General features: G+C 35.8%; 1 pseudogene; it reads left to right on the forward strand.

Annotated features, from left to right (window-relative positions):
• The first annotated feature begins 6,633 nt into the window (after positions 1-6,633).
• LOC149539047 (leucoanthocyanidin reductase pseudogene) lies at positions 6,634-7,905 on the forward strand (annotated as a pseudogene).
• The last annotated feature ends 16,395 nt before the right edge of the window (positions 7,906-24,300 follow it).

Here is a 24,300-nt window from a genome sequence, read left to right on the forward strand (position 1 = left end):
GCCGCTGTGGCGGCGACGCCAACTGTCGTCGCCGCCACAGCGGCCCCGCAACAAGCATGATGCATCATGGGGCATATGAATTCATATGCCCCCCAGGTGATAGAAAACATGCATTCTTTCCAAACGACAGCAATCTCTTTTAGTGTTGCAGGTCTAAACAAGATATCCCAACAGATATAAAATTTGTCAAATGTCAATTTCATTTCAAAAAGTCTAGAAAAGAACACAAGTTCTGGCCAGTCATGCAGTAAATCCAGATCATCAGTAGATCATGGTGCATCATGCTTGCGACAAGGCTGCTCGCGTTGCCGCCACAGTGGCCCCGCCGCAAGCATGATGAATCATGATCTACTGATGATTTGGATTTACTACATGACTGGCTAGAACTTGTGTTCTTTTCTAGACTTTTTGAAATGAAATTGACATTTGACAAATTTTCTACCTGTTGGGATATCTTGTTTACACCTGCAACACTAAAAGAGATTGCTGTCGTTTGGAAAGAATGCATGTTTTCTGTCACATATGGTGAAAAGGATATTGTGAATTCGGAATGAATTATAAGATTAAAATTACACTTTCAAAACTAAATACGGTGTTCTTATCAAAAGATTGTAGAAAGGGATACCAATAATAAAACTATAAAAAGACATCAAACAGTGGGAGAGAAAGCATCTAAATGTTTATTCTCAAAAGGTACACGTTGAGATAAATCACCATATTCCTCAAAGAGATAGGAGATGGCGTACTTTCTCTCTTGGATGCATAGATAATGAAGCACTTTATTAGTTGATGTCTTGAGATAAGGGGGGCGCATCACTATATGTAGAAAAACTTAAAGAAAAGTACCTAGTTAGGTTTATGTATTAGTCTAGTTTTAGATGTACTACTTGTTGAGCAGTTTTTACAACATCACCCCATTGCAAATAGTGACCCCCCTCCTCTTTTTCTGATGAGCATGGCTAGTTGAGTAGGTTGGCAGCAATCTGGGGTGCAAAAGGCTGTGTTTGGATAGGGTATGAAAATTGAGAAAATTTGGCTAACTCTAAAAGGGGGAGTAAAGACAGAAATTGAGCTAAGGAAATGTAAAATTCACTGAAGTAGTAAATGGAGCTGAGACTCCTCTTTGTTCCTAGCAAATGGAAATGAGACTCCAATTCATTCCTAGCAAATGGAGATGAGACTAGTCTTCATTCCTAGCAAATGAGATTCCTCTTCATTCCTTGAAAATAGAACTGAGACTCTTCTTCGTTCCTAGCAAATGGAGCTGAGAATCTTGTTCATTCCTAGCAAATGGGGATGTGAAGGGAGAAGCGGATAAGGCCCGAGATTGATCCTATGGGCCCAAAATTCAATCTGACATGGCTCAAAACTCTTAGTATTAGTAATAATGCCCTACAGCTGAGAATGTAAACTTAGGCTTGTGAGCAACATCTAATGCATATAGACAGCCCTTGGGGGTAAAACATGGGGACCGGGTCTAATAACACCAAGCCACAATTCCATAAGAATGGGGCTTAAAATTGGGCAATATGGTTGGTGAATGGGCTTGAGAAGGCCTAAAACTTAATAATTAGGGCCTAGCAATGAAATGTTGTGACCTTAAAAGCTTGCTTAAGCCAAGATTTGAGTTTAACAAGCTCCAAATGGCCTTGAACTTTGCAATCTGAAAGTAATTACAACTCAGATTTGCCCTTTACTGTAGAAGGCTAGATCTAAATCTGATAACAGTGGATTTTAAATTTGCATCCTGTGCAAAGTGTAGCCCTATATGAAGTATGGGGGGGATCTAAGGCCTTACTATAAGAACAAATAATTGAATGTATGCCAGATTTGGGCCTAATTTCAAGGTGGATCAAGCCCTAAGACAGTGGGGTTATACTTGAAATGAATTGAAACTTGCCCCTATTTGAGGTGTGTGGATGTAAGGCTTTTAATTAAGACCCATGTATAAGATGTGTGGCCTAATATAGGCCCAAATTATGATCAGATCAGAGAGTTCAATCAGCTAAGCCCTATCCTAGATAAAATGTATGGGCTGAGAGCATCAAAATGTGTTTGTAATTTGAAATGGGGTCTGCCCTATGGCTAACTTAGGGTGAATTAAGCCCAGATCTGTGCTCAAAGACCAATGAAATGAACCCTTATGCCCAGAATGTAACATCAGTTGGCTAAATTAGGCCCTAAAGATGTAGCATCTGGCCTTAAGGATTTAAATTTAAGTCGCTTAGGCCCTAGTTCAATCCAAACAGCTAGATCTTGGGCATTAAACTCGAGTAGGGGTATGGAGGATTAATTGAATTAAATACATGCAGATCTGGGCCCAAAAGTCAATGGCAACCCTTGCTATCACTATCTTACCTTAACCTTTGTGAATCGAGGCATTAAATTTAATATCTTTTATCAGGTTCTACTCAATGCACAATCTTGAATTTCAGATTTCAAAGGGAAATGAATTAAATGACATGTTTCTCACCCTCAGAACTCGAGGCAATCTTCATTTAATGAAAATTTGCAAGCATTTAAGATTAAGTTTCACTGATAATTGCCCCATATACCAAGACATTTGCTATGAAGGCAGGGCAACAGGGCTCTATTTTGAACATCTCTTGATTGTAATTGCAAGACAAGGGCAGAAATTTTGAACTTTTAGAGGTAGATTTGAATAAATTTGTTTCATTTTACTGAGACTGTTGAGAGTAGTAGAGGTCTGATCCATCATTATGACCTGCGTTTGCAAATTAAGACTATTCTGGTGCCTATATCAATCATGATAATCCATCCTCAAGCTGGTACTGTCAAGAAGATTATATCCCAAATCAATTAAAATTAAATAGGCTTTGACTTCAGACTAACACCATTGTCAAATTTTGATTTTAGATTAGAGTGAGGCCTTCACCAATAAATTAAATCTGATTGCAGGTCTGATATCAACCTTTTCTGAAGACCTCAGTTTTGAATTAGAGGGGCCACTTCTTAACAATTCGAATTTGATCACAGGCATTAGACTCAAGGAGATAGCTTGATCCTAGCCTGCCATCGCAGTTTTAGCTCCACTCATTGAGGTTTATTTTAATCATTAGAGTTGTATATCAGGCCATATTTTCAAACCTAATCGCATCATTTGGCTAAATGTAGTTAACAGACTAGACTAAAAACTGAGCTGAGAAAAAACAAAAAGGAAAAGACTAAGCTAAGACACAACAAAACCCAACCTGGAAAACAATCATAACTGATAAAGCTTCAAACCCTGTCCATTGTAAGATAGGTATTTTGGTTCCATCCAAATACCTTAGTCTGAAAGAATTAGCTCCAAGCACTTTGCAAATTAAACATGTCTTCACAATTGTAGCAAATGTATACCCGATTATCATCTAAAGCATGCCAGATGCCTGTGGATGAACGAATAAAGCAAAAATAATGACCAGAATGTGTGCTCCAGCCATCATGAACAAGAACACCATAAAGAGTGTTCTTAAAATTGCCCTCCTGTGATTGATCAATAGACAGAGAAACTAGAATATCATTCAAATGTGCAATATTTATTAAAAAACCAGTAGATATTACAAAAACTATATTATTAGATTCCACTGAAAATGTGATCCACTGGCAAATAATATTGTAAGGGCTACTTACATGTGAACTGCTAACAAATGGTTTGAGATCCAACGTACAACCAAAGTCTACTTTTTTGTCAATTTTTCCTCCAGGTCCAACTACACTGAAATGCTTGAGATGAATTGCAAGAACATGTGGTGCTTTATCAATTTTGAGTTGTTCTGGAGCCTTCACTTCTACTTTGCATCGTTCACATTGATCTCTTTTCACACCCCCATCTAACTGCTCCACTGTCGTGTAATGGGATAATGCTTTCAATAATAGATCGTTTCAAATCTCAGTACAACCTCAACGATGAACACAATTCAAGAACAAAACTTATTTATTGACCAAAAGAATACCTTAGAGCTTCTCTTAGATTGAGATTCCTGTATAGATTTACTATTATTTGAACCAAACATTGATGTCCAGGCATGGTTCATCATAACTTGAGTTTCTAAGCCTAACTTTCAAACCTCTGAAAATGGAAGTTCAAATGTCGATCCCAAATAATTAGTTGAATAATTGACTTGCAATAAAAGAAAGTGAGCAAAATTCATATACATATTCTATTAAATGTTTGAAGACATGAGATTTCTACATTCCATCAGGTGAAAATTGAAAGAGCTTCTAGCAGTAACTGTGTAGACATTTTTCAATCTAACTAAATCAAATTAAAACAAAAATTATGTTAAAACACCATACAATTAGAAGTTACAAACTGCACAACATTTTTGTAGTAATAGAATCTCGACAAAAACGTAAACCATATCTAATACAATGCAATTACATACCTGGGTCTTCCCAAACAACTAAGTGGTTGGTCATGACTAAAAATCTGAAGTACATGATCAAACATTGTTGGATAGAAAGGCTTCCCAGCTTCAAGCCATCCAATCTCATGTTCCAATCTGTGAAATTTTAAAAGGTTATTGTTTCAAGTGGTTCATTTACAAATCTTGTTTCATTTGAGATGGTTAACAAATTGAATCTACCAAGAATAGCACATGTTAGGCCTTACAAAGCACAAGGATTGGATGTTGGATGTTGTGTTGATGTGAAGGAGCAAGCTTATGTTCCCTTCACCATTGGATCGTATAATGATGTTGTGCTGTGTGACATTGTACCTTTGAGTGGTTGTCATATAATTTTAGGAAGGGCTTGGTAGGTTGAGAAGAGATCCCTACATGATGTCAGAAAGAACACCTACACTTTCACAAATAATTGAGAGAAGATGGTATTAACACCATTGGAGGAGCAGAAGACAACTTTGAAGGTGTCAGCGAGCATTGGCATCTTTGAGAGGGAAATGTTCCTAAGAAAAGAGGAACATGGTGAAGCAATGGAAGATGTTTTGATAAAAAAGGATGATGCTTTGAAGCAAACAACTAATGAGAATGAGGTTGAGGAAAAGAACCTAGAAAAGGATGATATGAAGACAAGTTGTCCATTTGAAGGACAAATAACAAATGAGCAGCAATCAAGTGTTGAAGAGAAAGGAGAACCTAACACCAAAAAGGTTCAAAAGGTTGTAGCAGAGGTAAAGAGAAAGGATGCTGATGAAGATAGAAAAAGAATTTTGTTGTAGGCATATGAGAATATGATGGAGATTCCTAGTGTGGGGAAGATAGCAATAATTGGTAAGAGTTATGTTCTAGAAGGAGCTTTTTATTGCTTCTTGTTTCTACCTATTGTTAGTATCTTATTGAGCTTCACTTTGTTTCGAGAATAATTTAATATTCTCTACTAAACAGGGCCAACCACGTGAAGGTGGAAGCTCATTTGGCCCCAACCCCCTCCCCCTAACATCACTCTACATTCCCCGTTAACATCTAACATTCATTCATTCTTTCAACCATTAATAAAATGTAACATTCAATCAATATCACATGATAACATTCAATCAATATCACATGATAACATTCATTAACACATTAGATTTGTTAACATGCAACATTCATCAATATTCTGCATTAACACATAATTCATGAACATTCATTAGCACATAATTAAATTCATTGAGACATAAAATTCATTCATTATCAATTAAGGTATGTAGATGACAATCATTTCTTTTTTTTCTTTCTATTTCTTTTTTCTATGTAAGCTCTAAGAGGAGCATTAGTGTCATCATCAATTCCCCCCTCATTAGTTGTTCTGTTCTTTGTTCTTGATGATCTCAAATTCCTATGCTGTTGCAAAGGGGGGTCCTCTGCAATAACAAATAAAAGAGTTAAATTAAAAATAATTTATTATAATTGTTAAAAGTATTTAATTATTTTAAATAACATAACTGTGGCGCTCTTTACCTGATCTGACCACATCATTTTGTCTGGACTCAACGTCAACACGACCATGAACATTGACCCCTCGATCCTCTACAGCTGCTATACAAAATGTTACTTTAATCCAAACACCAATTGCAATTACATATAAAAAATTTAATAGAAAATGTATACCTCCACCACTGGGATGCACATCATGCGAACCTTTGGCATCCACAGATTGTGTAGAAGGATTGTCAGGCTGCATTCCAACATCCTACGCATTGTTATCATTGCTTGCTTAAAACAAATATACTCACTTTATATTGGAACGTAACATCAAATAGACTAATTGGTAAAGTATTCAATTTGAAATAAATTTCATTTAGCTTATTTACCTGTGGCTCAGATGCATCATTATTAGAACCTTCCACACTGATTTCAGCTTGTAGCCGTTCAGCCACGACTCTATAGCCTTGTTGGAAGCCAATTCTCTTATCCTCTTCTGTGAGGCATCTCTTGAACTCTGAGCCCTGCATTTTTGCGTGGTATGGTGAATTTTACTTGCATTGTTTCATCAACCAATGGAGGGTAGTTAAAATATCAACAGCAAATCATCTATATCCATCACAATATAATAGGAGAAAAATCGAGCAGTTTTGATGGAGCAATCTACTATATAAATGTTGCGTGTTTGTATGCTTTGCTTGTACCAACATATTTTCTCCAAATTCTTAAGTTGGGTAAGAGTTAGTTCAGCTCTTTGGAAATAAAAATGGCTGCAAGTGTTGCTGCATTCCCTCATTCTTTCAATCACTTCCTTTATTCTCAACTATTGGAGGAAAATTCAGTCTCAACCATGGCCTCCATTTGTGAGATTTCTTCATATGAGGATTTTGTGAATGAAGAGAAAAGTAAAATATTAGTGATTGGAGCCACTGGTTATAGTGGTCGCTTTGTTGCTCTTGCAGCTGTAAATGCAGGCCATTCTACCTATGCTCTCATTAGACCCATCATTGCCCATGATTCTGCCAAAGAAAAGTGCCTCCATGAATTCAAAGATTCTGGTGTTAACATTGTCTATGTATGTCACTAGCTCTGTTCATAACTAAGATTTTGTGGTAGATATGTATGGCACAGTTGTAAAGTGTGTGTACTTGTTTAAAATATTGATTTTACAAACTGTAGATTGTTTTGATTGGTCATATAGGTTTAGAATATATGATTAAGATTTGCTTGTTTGTTCATGGTAACTACTATTGTAGCTGTTTGCTAAATTGTTAGATAGCGGTCATCTCACAAATAATCATGTTTGAATGTCTTGTTGTGAAGTTGGGTATTTAGAAATTATGTTAAGAAGAGGTGTTCGGTCAGTGATCTCCTTATCAATGAGTCTAATTTGGTTGGGATCATGAGCTATATTATAGTTGTAAAACTTTGTGTTGTAATGGGTTTTATTAATGTCTACATGTTCTGTAATGGGTCTTATTAATGTGCATGTATATTATAATGGGTGTTCTGCAGGGAGATTTAAGTGATCATAATTCAATGGTAAAGGCCATGCAAGGCATTGATATTGTTATTTCAATTGTGGGCGGTGGTCAACTTACAGATCAGCTTAAGATTGTAGATGCCATTAAAGAAATTGGCACTATTAAGGTTAGAACATAGGACCCTAACATTATTACCATGAATGCTTGTTAACTGTAATAGACTTAAGAATTGTTGAACTTTGATGCAGAGGTTTCTTCCTTCAAAATTTGGGCATGATATAGATAGAGCCAATCTAGTAGAACCAGGGCTAAGCTTTTACAAAGAAAAGAGAGTTGTTAGGAGGGCGATTGAGGCATCCAACATTCCATACACTTACATCTGCTGCAATTCTATTGCTGGGTGGCCTTACTTTTATCATACCCATACCTCTGAGCTTGCTCCTCCCCAAGATCAGTTTGAAATCTATGGAGATGGAAACATCAAGGGTGAGATTTTAAATAATGTCATATTATTAAATGAAGGAATCTTCACTAATCTAGATTGCAAAGTCTGACTTCAATTGTTGAATTGTTTATATTGAATATGAAAATCCACTACTGTTATTATATTCTATTGACCTATTTATAATTGATGAGCTAAATAAGGGAGTCCTAGCATTTCCCATCACATTATATAAAAAATTTGATACAATTTTTCATTTACTAATACTTACAACTCTTGCTTGAAGTTTTGAAAAACCACCAGAGCCGAGCTTGTGTGTCCCGTGCTTTTCTAGTCTTTCCTTTGTTGCCTTTGATGTGTCAGGAAATCTATGAAAAGTTTGAAATATGTTAGATAGTATAAATATAGAGGTTAATTAGTACATAATTAGATTCTCAACAGTATCACATACCTTGTTGTACTCTCCACTGGTGTAATATTATTTTTCTTGTCAGCTTTATACTTTCCATCCAAAATCAGAGCCTATCACTCAGCCTCAGGAACATAGGGCGGACGCTCGTACCTGGGGTTATCCCGTAAATTTTTTCTGTACTGGTCCCTAATATACTTCAAACATAAACCAACTTTTTCAAGGAGCTTGTTTCTCTTGAATGCACGAGGTCCAAAGAGTTGGGTCATGCTCTCTATAAGATCATCCTTCAACGGTTTGTGTTGGTTATTCCACCTTTTAAGTAAAAAAAAATATGTTAGACTCAAATGAAGTGAAGCTACCTTTAATATATATAGTTCAAGAAATGGATGAAAAGGAAAACTATTATAGCAATGATATGAAATCAAAATAGTGGTTTGGGTTTTTAGTTAGGATATGATGTTCCACCAGGTACGCATGGTGGGCCCGAATATTCGCAAACACTCATCACCAAGTTTTCTCCAAAAAAGATCATTCCCTACGAAACAATCATGGGATCATTAGTCGATGAAGAGTGATCAAAAACTAAATTACTATTATATCACTATAGAATAATAATAACTTTAAAGTACCTGGAACTTTGGCTACTTTTAATGGAATGCCTTCATCGTCGCTGACGATCAATGTGACATCCTTCACCGTTCCCGTACTAGGAACATAGGAACATCCAGGAAATGATGCTGCAACTCGTATTGCAAAAAGTTTCATAAGTTTCATAAGTCTTTGTCATGAAGTATAAAAGAAAAAATGATAATTGATGTTAAAAAGTTGCAAAAAAAAAAACTGTTTGTTGCTGTCATAAGAGAGAAAAAGAGGGATTTGTGTACCAGCAGATGGTGCAACAGTCGATGCCTGTAAGGTGCATGTTGCTGACTCAGCAGTCGGAAAGAGATTTGTGGTTGTCCTAGATGGAGGCGGCATCATCATAGGATTCAATTGATGTGAAGCTGAAGAATAAAATTGTTAGAGCATGCATAAATATAGAACGCGTGGACTAGCATGGACAAGATTGTTAGAGCATTAAAAAAAGGATTGTTCAAGCATGTATTGTCAATGATTATGATCATTCCTATATATATTCAGTGGAAAACAGAAGTGGGGAATGGAACATGCGATCTACCTGAACCACCTGCAGCACCCTCATCATGGGAACGGGGCTCGAAATCACGCAAAAAACTCTGTAAAGACAACGCATCCATATTTTAATTAATGCCATAAAAGAGCATAACATAAAAACCATTATTGAACTCTTGTTATAATTAAAATTTTCATTAATACTTACTTTTAAGGTTTCAGAGGTGTGCATCAATTCAGCTCCCCTTTCTCTTATTTCCTGAGTAGTAGGCTTTATGGTTGCCAAACGTAAAATTTCTTTGCCAATTTTCTTTAGCAACTTTTTAGTCGAACCGATCGGGTCATCGGTGTCTGCTAAATCAATATAAAAAGGGTACTCCTTGGGGGGGGGGGCGGTTGCTGATCAGGGACTGCAGGTTCCTTTCCCTCCCTCCGACCACTGGCCCTCTGTGACAACAATAGTATTACTATTATCAAAATTACTCCAAAACAATGAAGAAAACAACATTAAAAAAATACCATTTTTCTTCTATCTAGTTTGCACAATTACAATGAGTTTTACCTGCTCATGTGTAGATGAGTCGGGAACATCACCAGCATCCCCTCCGAGCGGTTGCTCCATATTGTGCCCCTGTGTCAAAGATCAAGTATAAAAATGTTAGCGAAAAATTTATTGACTAAATGGTATTTTGGAGTCATTGATTAGAAGTTGGTTTAATAGCATGTACCACCCCCATGATAGTAGCCTCGTTTGTATCTATGTGGTTCAAATTGTAATCAATAAGAAGCTCTTCCCCTACACGTATTGATTTTATCGCACAGATGAATACACAATTTCCCTCGCGTGCCTCAAATATGCAATTGGGTTGCTTTATAGTTGACCCAAGTCATGTACTATTTATAAAACTCACAATATTCCCTGTTTCTTTTGGCCTTCCATCAATGTATATAGCCACACTTTTACTTTGATTATTGTCTTGCTGTTGTATATAATTTTCCGAGAGGGCATACCTACGCATACTTTTTTTATATTTAACAATATGCATCCAACTTTTCCAATCGTAACATGGTCCAACATACTCCATCAATTCAGAAACTTTGTTGTAAGACACCTTTATGCCGTCCATAGAAAATAGGCCCAAACCATGTAGTGATGATGGTGCTATGTGATATATCCTCTCGTTAACACAAAAATCAGTGTTTATTGGAGGAAGTTCCTTGGGTACCCAATGTTTCTGTAGCTGTTGGTACCTCAAGGGCACCTCGATTTCGTCTTCCATCTCATCATCATAAGAACATGACCCCACTTGAGCAAGGAAAAATTTCATGCGTTTATTGAATTTCCTTCTAGTCCTTTGACCTCTAGTTAATCTCCATGTTCTAGATAAACTACATGTCTCACTTTCCTCTTCTATTCCTATATTTTCCTCACTTGAGGAAGACACTTCTGAAAAATACCTATTTGCTGGTACCTGACAATGGGAGAGATCTTAGAAGACATCAATCTTACTATTGATAAGTGTATTAAATAGATTGTCTATAAGGAGTATTGAATTATACCTGTCGATCCATGAGACTATGCGGGATGCTCCTGAAAGGGGTTCAGTTTCCTGCAAATGTAATTCAATTATCATGAGCATAATCACATCATAATCATAATCACATCCATCATTAGCATCACATAAAATTTAAAAACATTAAAAGGTACAAAATAAAACACTTAAATCAGGCTCACATTATAAGCCTACTAGGGAAGTAGGCCTAGTGAAGGGCTAAAACTCGGTTTTTGTATTAGCTGATGAGTTGAGGGCTTAGTCACCTTGGGGACAGGCTATTTGAAGTTGTTTGGTGTGTGTGGAGGTGGAGGAAACACCTAGTTAAGGTGAAGTCAAGTTTGGCGCCTATTGAGGCATTGTGAGCATTTGATAGTTTGCTGATTAGATTGCTTGGATGAATCTATTGGATGGATTGAGGGACATTCATGGGATTATTCCAAAGATGTAGAACCTAAGGTGGCATAAGGATTTGGTGTGCACTCTGATAGGTTATGGAGTTGGCTTGGATCAAGGAGAGGGATCTTATGAAGATGCGTGGTTGGTGTTGTGAGAACACTATGGAAGTCCCTCTTGTTATGAATGATTGCAAGACCACCTAGGGTCTCTGCATCACCTACAGAGGCAGAATTATTAACCAAAAAATTGGGTAAGCACTTATATTATGTTTTCCCTATGATATTCTAGGTACAACTCCCTTTTATAGATATTTAATGAATTCCCTTTTCTAAACTAAACACTTCCAAATGCTTTTGACTTGAAAGAAAATAAGGCTAAATACATTCACGCATCAATATGTGTTTTAAATAGTTTTATTTAATTAATTTAGATTAATAGTTAATTTAGATTAGTAGTATTCTATTTGTAGTTGAAAGTTGTAGCTTTTAAATAGATAATGAATAAACTATGTAACCATATATATAAGAAAAATATATTTCTATCAAGAAATGAATATTAAATAGATTAAGGATTGATGGCATACCTCTAAATTCCATCATCATCATCCTCGTCGTCGTCATCATCATCATCATCATCATCACCGTCATCATCATCATCATCCTCGCCATCATCGTCATCATCGTTGTCGTCATCGTCGTCGTCATCATCAACATCATCATCAACATCAACATCAACATCAACATCATCTTCATCATCATCATCAGTAGCAGCATCATCGTCATCATCTTCTTCTTCTTCTTCATGAAAATTTGTGTCAGGAACATCATCCAATAACTGTCGATCGTGATCACCATCTACATCATCTTCTACTTCTTCAGTATCTTCTTCTTCCATCGCATTATACTTTATTGGCCTTCCTCTCGGTTCATGTCTAACAAAAAATGACCAACCCAGTTTATGTGGAACCTCTTAGTAAAATACCTACTCACATTGGCTTGGAAGAACATAAGGCTCATCCCCAACTAGCTCAAACGACCTTGTATTAACCATTGTAAATCCATTATCATGTTCAATAACAGTTCTATCAGGATCATTTGGATTAAGTCTTAGCCTATACCATTTGACAACAAAGAGTACTAATTTGAAGGAACTAAAATCACACTCAAGTATCTCATCCAAAATGCCATAGTATCAATTTTCAGACTCTTGAGGATGTAAGTTGTTTCTAGATGAAATATTAGTCATTTGAAAGACTACAGTTATTCCTGAATCACAAGTTTTCTTTGTGTCATCCAACACTTTGATGCGAAATTTTTGACCATTACAGAACATAGCCTTATGGTGTTTAACCTGGAATAATATGTGAAACATATCAAAATTATTGTATCATGAGTTGATAAACATACGGGTGATTAATAAATTTGTACGTACTTGGAAATCTCTTGAACCACGTGCTAAATCTATTTCCCTTTGCGTAACATTGGAATCTCCATTATGATGAGCTTCTTTAACCAATGAAGATACACCTTCCCATGTTAATGTGCAACCAGAATGTTGACATCGTTCAATCCATACCGTCATCCAATCAAGATTGTTTGCAATATACAAATGTAGTGCATCCCACTCTCGAGCACCTGTACAAAAAAAAATAGACAACTTACAACCAATTTATTTTGAAGATTAAGAAATAATTTATTACAATAACATCTTATAATTTATTACCTCTCACTTTCCTCAATGTACCTTTCCCCATCAAGTACTCCCCTTCTAATTTTTTAAAAGGCTCGAGATCCCAAATGTGATCTACATGGATATTTGATGCAAACTTAGGAAGATATTCAGTAATGTACACCATAGTCTGGTATACCATATATCCCTCTACCATAGAACCCTCAAGATGTTCTCTTTGTCGAACCAAAGCCTTCAAAGATTTCAAATGCTTCTCAACCATCCACATTGACCTAGTGTGTACAGGTCCACACAATTCAATCTCCTCAACTAGGTGTATGAGGTAGTGTTCCTGTGCATTGAAAAAAGTTGGAGGTAGACACTTTTGCATTTCACACAGTAAATGAGGAATTCTTCTCTTCCAATAGTTTATATCTTCTTTATGGATTTCTTTAGATGACAACCACCTACATTAAGAGATTCAAGTCACAAAAATATATAGATATGAGACTTTACAAAATAATATACAATAGATTACATAGCAAGAAAAACAAATCACGAATATAATAAATATATACAACAAAATGAATAGATATTACTGCTTACCTCATATATTTTCCAAGATCGTATATCACTTGTTTGATGTTATTGTTGAAGTGCTCTGGGAGAGATAGAGGAAGCACGTACTGCAGTAATTATAAACCAATCATTTCATTGTTTTCTAACATAACATAACGAATAGTACACGTAGTTTATGAATATATTGTAAATACAGAAGAACATAAGTTACCTTGACGAAAGTATGCCAATCATGCGTTTTGAGCCCTAGCCCAAATTCACTTTTTTTTTATATGGGATTGTTTATGTTCGCAGCAAATCCTATGGGAAATCAAATTTTTCATATGACTTCTTTTATGGCATCACTTTGCTGCTCCATTAATAACCATGGAAGGGCACTTATATTAATTTGATCTCTATTGCTATTTGAGTGAATGAAATTTTTCAATGCATGATTGGATTCATGTATGTCATTACAAATTTTGACAATTTTTTCTTTGTCACGCCTTCCATCCAATATTTTCCACAATGTCTCTGTTATATTCTTTCCAATATGCATAGTATCAAACAAATGCACAATTTGTAAGTGCTCGTAGTAGGGCAACCTACTAAATTGTCTGGGATAGCTTTTTAGCCCCTTTGGAAGGTTGTCAGTATTGCCTTGACGACCTTCATGATCATCAATTACACAATTAGTCAACAAAAATCACAATAGAAATATATAAATTACAAACATAAACCATTAGGTGGAATGGCATTACCTCGACGATTAATTCTATTATATTCCAACTTCCATAGGCGAGGTGCCATTCTTCGTGGCTTTGATGTAGTCTCTTCTTTCCCATTGAAAAGAGGTTTTTTCGTACTTCGATGCTTATGATTCCTATGGAGGAAGTGTCTACACTCATCAAACACCTACTTTCCTAAACTTTTTGAATGACGAGATTTCATCTTTGGACCACAAATTGGACATGCAAATTTTCCCTTTGTTTGAAGACCTACAAGATAATGATGTAATTGGATTATTAAATATGTTGAATTTTATAATTAGAATTATTGTGCACAACTTGAATTCACTCTAACATACCACAAAAATGTGATAGCCTTCGGGCATCATGTATTGTCCATGCAAGTATTGCATGGAATTGAAATTGTCTTTGTCCTATTGGTCTAGACACATCATACATAGTGACACCGTTCCATAACTCCACCAAATCGTCGATAAGAGGCTCAATATATACATTCATATCTTTTACTTGATATTTACCTACTTGAATGAACAGTAACATTACATAATTATTGTGATTGTTTTACTGCAAGCTTTGTAAGTACATGTAAATTAATAACTATCAAATGATAAGATACCTGGAACAATCATTTCCAACATAATGTGCTCCCTCTTTATTGACATCCACAAAGGAATTTTATTGTCGATAACAAAAATAGGCCACACTGAGTAAATAGATCTCATCTCTCCAAATGGATTGACACCGTCTGCTGCCAATGAAAGCCTGAGATTACGAGGTTCTTCTTTGAAGTGTTGCCACTTTTCCTCTATGTGCATAAATGCCAAACCATCCGCAGGGATTCGAATAATGTCATCTCGACTTCTATTGCGTGCATGATAATCCATAAATTGAGCCAAGCTACTACACCTGAATAATTGTCGCATTCGTGGAATAATGGGGATGTAATGAAGAACCTTTTGAGGCACCTTTTTTGTTAGTCGATCTATTCGATATCTACTTGTATGACATACAAGGCATTGTGTTGCAAATTCATGTTCTTTATAATATATAATATGATCATTGGGACAAGCATGTATTGCTTCATACTCCATTCCAATATCTTTCATAACAACAGTTAATTCTCGATATGAGCGAGGTAGAATATTCGATGATGGTAACAGAAACTCCCCTATCAATCTACAAAAAAAAATATAAGTTGTTGATATAAACAATATTAGTGGTACATTATTCACCCTTTGTTAACTATAAAGAGATTTATGACATACCTTAACATACGTGACATTGTTATGTTGGATAAACCATTCATAACCTTCAAGTTCAACAACAACAATACAACAGAGAGAAGAGTTGTTTGGGATTCTTTGTATAGGGGCTCGTATGCCTTCTGAAGTAGAGGTACATCGAGGCTATCATCATCATCATGATTAGATACGCTTGGACTAGATGTGTCATGGATCAATGTATTTATACCATCCTCTTCAATTATGTTTTTTGGCGCATGATCATCATCTTCCATGGGGTCATTATCTTCACCTTGGATATTTGCACCTCCATGTTCCTCCACTTCGAAAACCATATTCTTTGGATTGTTGTGGTTCATATCATGTACTTCCCTAGGAAGATCAACCTATATAAAATTGATTAACATAAATAAACCATGATCATCAACTCATCATCAAGTGATTTCATATGTATATAAATTGTTCAAATGATATAATGAATGACTTACCAGTGGATGATAGTCATGCCCCCCTTCAATGTGACCATTCTCCCTACAATGTCTCTTAACTGTTTTGATTAGCAGTCTTCTACGATTTAAGCCCTTACAAATATTGCAAGGACAATAACATTTTCCATCACCTTTTTTTTTCAAGTTAGACCACAATCTAGCGATTGTCTCCCTGTTTTGTTCTTCACTTATATTATCTGACATGATCGTTCTTTGCAGGAAGCAAAAATCGGGCTATAAAAACTTCGGTCTACAACTTTCACAAACTAAGAAAAACTGTCAAAAGTACACAAATCTTCTTAGACCTAGCTAAATACTTTAATATTTTAAAAATACTTTCTTTGACTTTATTCCTAAGATTATTTGTAAAACTTTGACCAACCGCCTGAAGGTCTTATTTCAAGAGACCTTACAACATTAAGTCACTAAAAGCAATTTCAAAACATACAAGCTAAAAGTCTAGTTAAAATATACATTAGAATTTTAAAAAAACAATTTTCATACCCAAGCGCGCGGCTATAACTCGTGCAACAGCCTTCTTGCTTAGCTGTAGAAGCTCTCCAGCAATCAAATCATACAAACTACAAGGCCTAACAAAAATTTCAAAACATATAAGCTACAAGTCTAGTTAAAATATACATTAGATTAGATTCAACAATATCAAGCAATGTTATTCAGAATTAAATTCAACAAACCTTAGCAGTGTAAATAGCCATCTCCTCTAAACTGGACTCCAGACACGACGGGACATTCACATACTCTTCCCCTAAAGGTATCCTGAAGAACAAAAGCCACTATTCTTGAGTTTGCAAATTGTACCTCGAGATGAATGAAGCTTAAAAGGAATGAAAATTGTTTTCATACATTTAAATCAGGATGTAATATTTATTCATAAGTATATACCTTGCAAGCACTTAAAATTGTTGTTATATGTGTTGCGGGAAAAGAAGAAGTTTATACTTATGTGTATAGACACACTTCCTGTATGCGATCCAAAGCTCGAATGTTATCAAGTGTGTCCAATGATGGGGAGAGACCTCCGTGCAAGTAGAAGATCTGCAATGAAACAAAAGAAAAGAAAATTTTCTTATAGTAAGAACAAGTTTGTTGTGCTGCACAGGGTACCAACAAAATAGTGTATAATATCTTTTTCTTTACCTGGCTTTCAATTCAGCATGAGAGCCTTTAATAGAAAAGTCAAGTTGATAACATATTTAACAAGAGCGATAGGGTAGCATAGTTCCTGCGTAAGTCCAAGAAAATGTGTGAGGATTGACATAGATTTGCGTAAGTCCAAAAAGATGTGTGAGCATTGACATAGATTTTGTGAACATTTTCTATGTAATGAAGATTTTACTGCAAATGGAATGAACCTAGGGGTTGATTGGTAAACTGATTATTTGTATCAAATGGTGTAAAATTGAAACTAAAACCATTTCAACTGGCCACAGCACTCATGGATTGTTCCTCCATATGTTATAATACTTTCATCATATATCACAAATATGAAATAGAATATGTAGCACACTAAAATAAAGCATTAAAAGATAGTGTCTAAATGTAATTAAATATATGGAACTGGTTATAAGAATCTGTACAAATCAATCATAATGGGTTGAAATCAATGCATCTTACTTCAGCATTTCATGTAACACAGCCAAATCCAAAAGAAATCTCGTAGACAAACTACCTGAGATTTATAACCTTTATCTTCCAATATCCAGTGGCTCCTTATAGGCGTTAATACAAAGAAGCCAACTGTCAAAAACTGTGGCAGTGATAAAAATTTTGAAAAATAAAATTGTATTAGGTATAAATAAAAAATAGTGAAGAATGGTGTAGACTTGTAGCCAGAAGATAACACAGTGAAAATTGATGAGCTCTTTGTTATCACCCAACTCTTTGTTCATACCTCGCTGTATTGGTAATTTATGTGTTTCATTATTCTTACTAGTTATATATTGCCTTTATTATGAAAAGTCAATTTAACCAATTAGAATATGAGTGCAGGTGAGTCCATGTACAGAAAGACCAGTTCTAGATCAGTTATCTAGTTACTTCAGAGAACGACTTGCAGGCTATCCATCAATTGCTAGTGAAGATGAAAGAGTCGTAAGAATTTGTTCCCTTCATGTTGGGGATAACTATATCCTTATACTTTTTCAACCAACATATGTTTCAAATTGATTTTTTACAACATATTTGCACTGCATCAGCTTGCAGACCCAAGTACGGACCCCAAAAGGTAGGTGGCAACACGGTTGGTACGAATAGAGAGAAAAATGCTTAACACGTGCCTAGAAGTAGTTAATGAAATTATTGATCTTGTTTAAACATTGAAATGAAAATTTCATTTGGGGTATGAGTTGGAAGATTGTCTCTTGGTTGAGGCCATTCTGTAAGTATTTGATGTTTAAATCTGTTGTATGTCATTCTATAAGTATTTGATGTTTAAATCTGTTGTATGCCTGATGTCATGTAGCTTTTTACATAATGTAGGTCTTCTTGGAATGAAAATTTCTCAATTATTATTTTCAGAATTCATTATTGGTATAATCTCGTAGGTCTGATATATCTCATTAGATATCAATTCTGCAGAATATATACTTTAATCGACATGCAGATTCATGTTTTAAGCGAAGCTGTGTGGTGGTTATTATTGTATGATTGCATCTTAAATGTCGGAAATTAGAGGGCTTCTTGTACAGGTCTAATTTTTAACTTGCACACCGAAGTTCATGGCAATATATTGAGATGTGATGGCACTTTTCTACAACCTGAAATTAGTAGCATGTGAAAGAAATAATGAATGGTGATGACACACTGAAATATTGAAGTGCGAAGTGTCAAAATCAACAATATTCATGACTGAGGGAAGAGAGCAATGGTTTGTCATATTAAAAATAGTGACAAAATTTGTCTATTCAAGTCAGTGCTGGGTTGAGGTGTTTGTAACATTGTACAGTTTGAATAATATCTTAATAATGCCATGTTATCTTGTTTATGGATTTTCCATATTGCTTTAAAGGCTATGAGACATGTTTTGGTTTTTGAGTATAAAAATAAAAATTAGCAATTTTATTCAAACTGCAAGTTTCTTACATATATTTTTTGGAAAAGACATTTTCTTTCTCCCTTTGACTGAGACAATGATGTTGGGAATCTGTAAATCTGTAAAGTAACTACTAATTACTCAAAATAATTAGATCCCATTTCTCCAAGGGCCAATACCATGACATCCCTTTCTACTGCCTAGAGCATTATTTGTCCTTTTGCAAATATACAAACTAGGATCCACCTCCCTTAGGCTTTTACAAGCTCAATATTAATGGAGTGTCCAAAAGTAATTCAGGGCGGGCAAGAATAATGAACACCATAGGAGGTCGCTTTGAATGAGTTGTGGTAACCTTTTGCCAAGTGATCCACACTAAAACGATTGTGGAAGCCTCTTAATATAGGTTCACAAAAATGTGAGACTAAAGAATGAAAGGCCTTCCTATTGAAGGAGATTCCCTCTCCATTCTTTGAGGCTAGCAATTTCCATAATAAAGAGGACAAGGAAATGAAAGTTTTTGATTTTATGGGTAAAATATGTTTTCAAGGGGCCCTGAAACCTTTTGGAAAGCCAGACATTGAACACAAAAATAATAGCAAAAGAGTAGGCAAAAGAAATATGATATTAAGCGACTAAGACATGGAAACACTAAAAAACATGGAGAACGTCTCTGCCGATGCGCGTCTCTGAAAAATAATGGGTTTATTTGTCTTACACCTTGTCGATGCGCGTCTCTGCCTGACCCTCTGAATGCCTCGAGTTCGCCTTACACCTTGCTGAAGTGATCTCCCGCACGCACGCCTTTCCTTTCAGAAGAACCCTGTGTCGCGCAATTTCATTCAAATGAGGGTTTTTGGCTTTTTTTTTTCTCTTATATCCCGTTGGCATCGCAATTGCGACGCCTGCCGTCGCATCTAAAATTGAAAAAAAAAAGCCAAAACCACATTACCTTTTCTTGCCATCGTAAATTAATGTCGCAAATTGACCCCTAATGTATTAGTGACCCATTGGCACCAAACCAACTTTCTTCCTTTCAAAAGAGGACAAATATCCCATGTGTGGTTCTTCATCAAAGAAGAGTACTCTTCATCCATATCCCTATCCCACTTTGAGTGTGCTATCACCTATGAAAAACTCTAAGGATCATTTGAAATGGAATGACTCAAAAGGCCACTACCTATAGTCTGAGCATGAGTGTGACAAGCATTTGTAGGATCACCTGCTAAAGGTCCAACTACATCAACAGTATCACAAGCCCACTTGGGCACTCATGGAACATCTGGTGGAGGTGGATCAATATCAAGATCATCCTCAGAGGATGCATATTCTTGTAGAGGAGTAGAGGAAGTACTAAGTAGTGAGGAAGAAGCTAAAGATGGAGGATCCATCAGAGGATAACATTCATCAAATTGAACATCTTGCCAAAACAAGATATCTTTGGAATCAGGATAAAACAACCTATACGCCTTCAAATTCTCACAGTAGCCAACGAAAATGAGTGGTCAACTCTTCTTCTTTGTGGCTTTACACCAAACATTTGGAATAAATGCCCAAGCCTCACTACCAAAAATGTGAAAATAAGAAACATTGAGCTTGACATGAGTTCAAGCCTCCTCAAGAGTCAAGTGTTGCAATTCCTTGTGAGGCATTTGATTATGAATATACTTGGCACAATTTACGGGCTTAACCCAAAATGAAGAATTCATAGCATGAGACTATATTATACAATTGGCCATCTCCCATAATGTCCTTTTCTTTCTCTTTGCAACCCCATTCTGCTAAGGTGTATAGAGAATAAAGAACTGATATTGTAAACCACGCTTAGTGCAAAAATCTCTAAAAGACTGATTCACATATGCCCCCCATTGTTAGTGCATATACACCTGACTGAAAGAACAAACTGCTTCTCTAGAAATGTCTTAACAATTCAAAATGAATCAAAGACATCAGACTTGTACTTCAAAAAGTACACCCATGTGCGTCTAGAGATGTCATCAATGAAGGTGAGCACATATTGAGCACCTAAAAAAGATGGAGTGGAAAATGACATAAGATCACTGTGTATCAACTCTAATGGTGCCTTAGCACGTGTGGATCTACCTACTGGAAAAGGATCTTTGTGATGTTTTCCAAGTGCACAAACTTGACACACACCGTCAATACAATAGATTTGAGGTAACCCAATCACTAGCTCCTATATACTCATCTATTGTAGATATATGTAGTTGACATGGGTAAAATGCTCATGTCAAAGCTTGCTCATTGTGTCTATGTGAGCAATGAGAGCAACACCTATAGAATTTGATCTCTTAAAGTCATCAAACTGATATAGGTAAGATTGAAGATCAACATTCCCTGTAGCAATAACCAAGTTAGTTACATGGAGCTCTCAAATAACTACATCATGTGGTGTGAACTCAACTATCTTTCCAAAGCCTGAATGAAAAATTTGAAAGATAGACAGGAGGTTTGTAGAAATGGCTAGAACCAAGAGAACATATAGTTAACCGCCTTCTAAAGAGATAGTTCATGAACCTATGACTGAAAGCTAAGAAGAATCACAAACTACAATCTATGTAGTAACACTCTAAGCAAGTGAAGTAACCAAATCAAATGAGTGTGTCATATGATGGGAAGCTTTGGAATCAAGAATCCAAGAAGCTATAGAAGACAATGCTCATGTAGAAAGAGCATGTCCTTTCCCTATAGATGGAGGTGGAGGCTTCAAAGAAGCAATATTGGAATGTTGCATGGCCTCTTCTAATGCCTCAAGACATTTCCAACACCTAGAAACTAGATGTCCTTCCTTGCCACACAAACTGCAAGGTTCACTTGAGTACTTCTTAGTCTTGGAGGAAGACTCACTAGACTTAGAAGTATTGCCCTTTTGGGAGGACTTCCAAGTATCCGATTTGGGAGAAGGCTTGGAGGAACTTTCATTTCCTTTTGAATCTATCTTATGCTTCAGCTTTCTTATAGATGTCTAAGCTACCAATGCCTTTGTCTTAGAACCAGTCATGGTATCCAACTATGTAAGCTTTGAGTGCTCTCTAGTCAAGCGATCACAAAAGACCTCAAAAGTAGGCATAACAAATCTATTCCCCAAAAAATCTTTGGTGGAATAGAATGTGGAAGAAAATATCTAAAAATTTCCTTGAAGCTTAGAGAGAATCAAACAGATGCACTTAGCATCAGTCTTCATCTTTCCACAACCCTACAACACTGATCTCTATTGATTAAACTTCATCAAGAAGTCATCAATAGTCAGAAAGGAATTTGACACAAGTGAGGTAAGCTCTGCCTCTATCTGAAGTGCCCTGAACTCATTCACAATACCAAACAAGCCATAAAGCTTGGTCCACATTGCTAGAGGAGTATTGCACCTGTCCAAATGAAACTTAGACTATCTGATACCTATAATATAATCAGTCTAATTGCCTCATCCATTTTGTTTTGATGTTGCATGATCTCATAAGGCCTTTGAAAAATAGGTTGCATGACATCTAAACATGATCACAACCCTTTTGACTAGAGAAGTCGAGTTATCAAGGTCTTCCAAGTGTGGTAATTGTGAGGGGTCAAAAGTTCTAGAGAATAAGTGGTCTTGGCCATTGTTTAAGAAAGGGTTTTTCTATTTTCTGATATACTAATATAATATCAAAATAATAATATAAAAATGCTCCCCACAATGCACTAAACCAAACTACAACTTACAAATAGATTGTGTAAATGAGAGAAGAGAAAAAAGGCTTCAGATATGAATCACAAATATCTAGTATAAAATACTGATGAAATGATAGAGAATCTAGAAAGTGCTCAAGAAGAGCTTTTCGATGCTTTTTTTGAAACAGAAAATGGAGCTGTAATGAAGAAGTTATGCCCCCCAGAAGATAGAATTCTTCAAGAGACTTCAAGTGCTAAAATAGGTATCAATCTAGAAAAAAATCCCAAAAATTTCTTCTCCATTGTCTCCATCTTAGAACTAGCTTTCTAATACTTTTTTTGGATTGAAAAAAGACTCCCATATGCTTAAGATATTACGAAAAAGAGATAGGGTCCCGAGAAGCAATAGAAAAATATTATTAAAAAATAATAATAATAAACATTTAAAAAATCACTGCCGAGTGGAGTGGCAACGGAGTGGTGTCCGGGTGGAGGAGGGTGATGGAGGTGGAGTGTGGCCAAGGTGGGCAACAACTGGTAGTTCCGAAGCCGCAACGGTTTGCAAGACCGCTAGTGGTTACACGGACCGCTAGTACTTTCGATGACCACTAGCCAATTTTTTAAACTACAGTGGTCGAAAAAGACATTATTTTATTTTTCAAATATTTTGCATCTTGGATTACGTGTACAGGTCATACAACCCTGTTGTGCAAAAAAATTTTGCCTCCCAGATCAATATTGTCCAAAATGGACAAACTTTATATGGAAATAGGGCTTTTGACACCTTCAAAATCCAATTGTGAGGTCTGTTTGGCCTCAGCCTGCTCCAAAAATTAGTGAGCCCCCTCTTTTCACAAAAAAAAACCCAAAAAACTCCAGATCTATTCTGTCAAACCTGCATTCTCTTTTTCTCCAAATAATGAACAAGCTACAACATATTTGGCTCTAATACTATGAAGGATTTGATCAATACAAATCCGCAAAGCCCTCGAACACCTGCATGTAAAAAAACTTATCATACAAGAAAAAGACAAGAGGAGGCAAGGGCTTTGCTCTAAAAATTTTGCAAATATATTCTCAAAAATGAAAGAGATGATGAATAATTTCAAAAGATCAATCCTTATATAAGGAGATCGAAACTCGAAAGCATGACTTAAAAAGTTACAAAGGGTAACCTAAAAGGAAAAAGCTATTTAATAATTACTAATTAAGTATTAAATAGAGATGCAAAAGGTGCATAAAGTAAAATCTTAAGAAGGGAATAAAGTGAATTTAATAAATTAAATTAAATTAATGCTTTAAACCTAGTTTATATTTTTAAGTCATACCCTAAGAATTATGACTTACAATTCTACTTTAAAATATTCTTTTAGTGGAAAGCTATATTTTGAATTTCATTAACTATTTCAACCTACAAGGGATTTTATTTTATAAATTCCTCTTCTTCATAACTTGCATTTGGACTTACAATCTTTAACTCCAAGTTTTTGATCTTGCATATTACACCTATGTGGTTAGGATTATTATTCCTGACCACATTTCTCATTGCAAGTTTACTTTGGTGGAAGTGTAGTCAAAATCCTTACTCTT

The sequence above is a fragment of the Cupressus sempervirens genome, chromosome 9 (assembly GCF_028749045.1).
Source record: "Cupressus sempervirens isolate cs-2001-9-10 chromosome 9, ASM2874904v1, whole genome shotgun sequence".
Taxonomy (NCBI): Eukaryota; Viridiplantae; Streptophyta; class Pinopsida; order Cupressales; family Cupressaceae; genus Cupressus; species Cupressus sempervirens.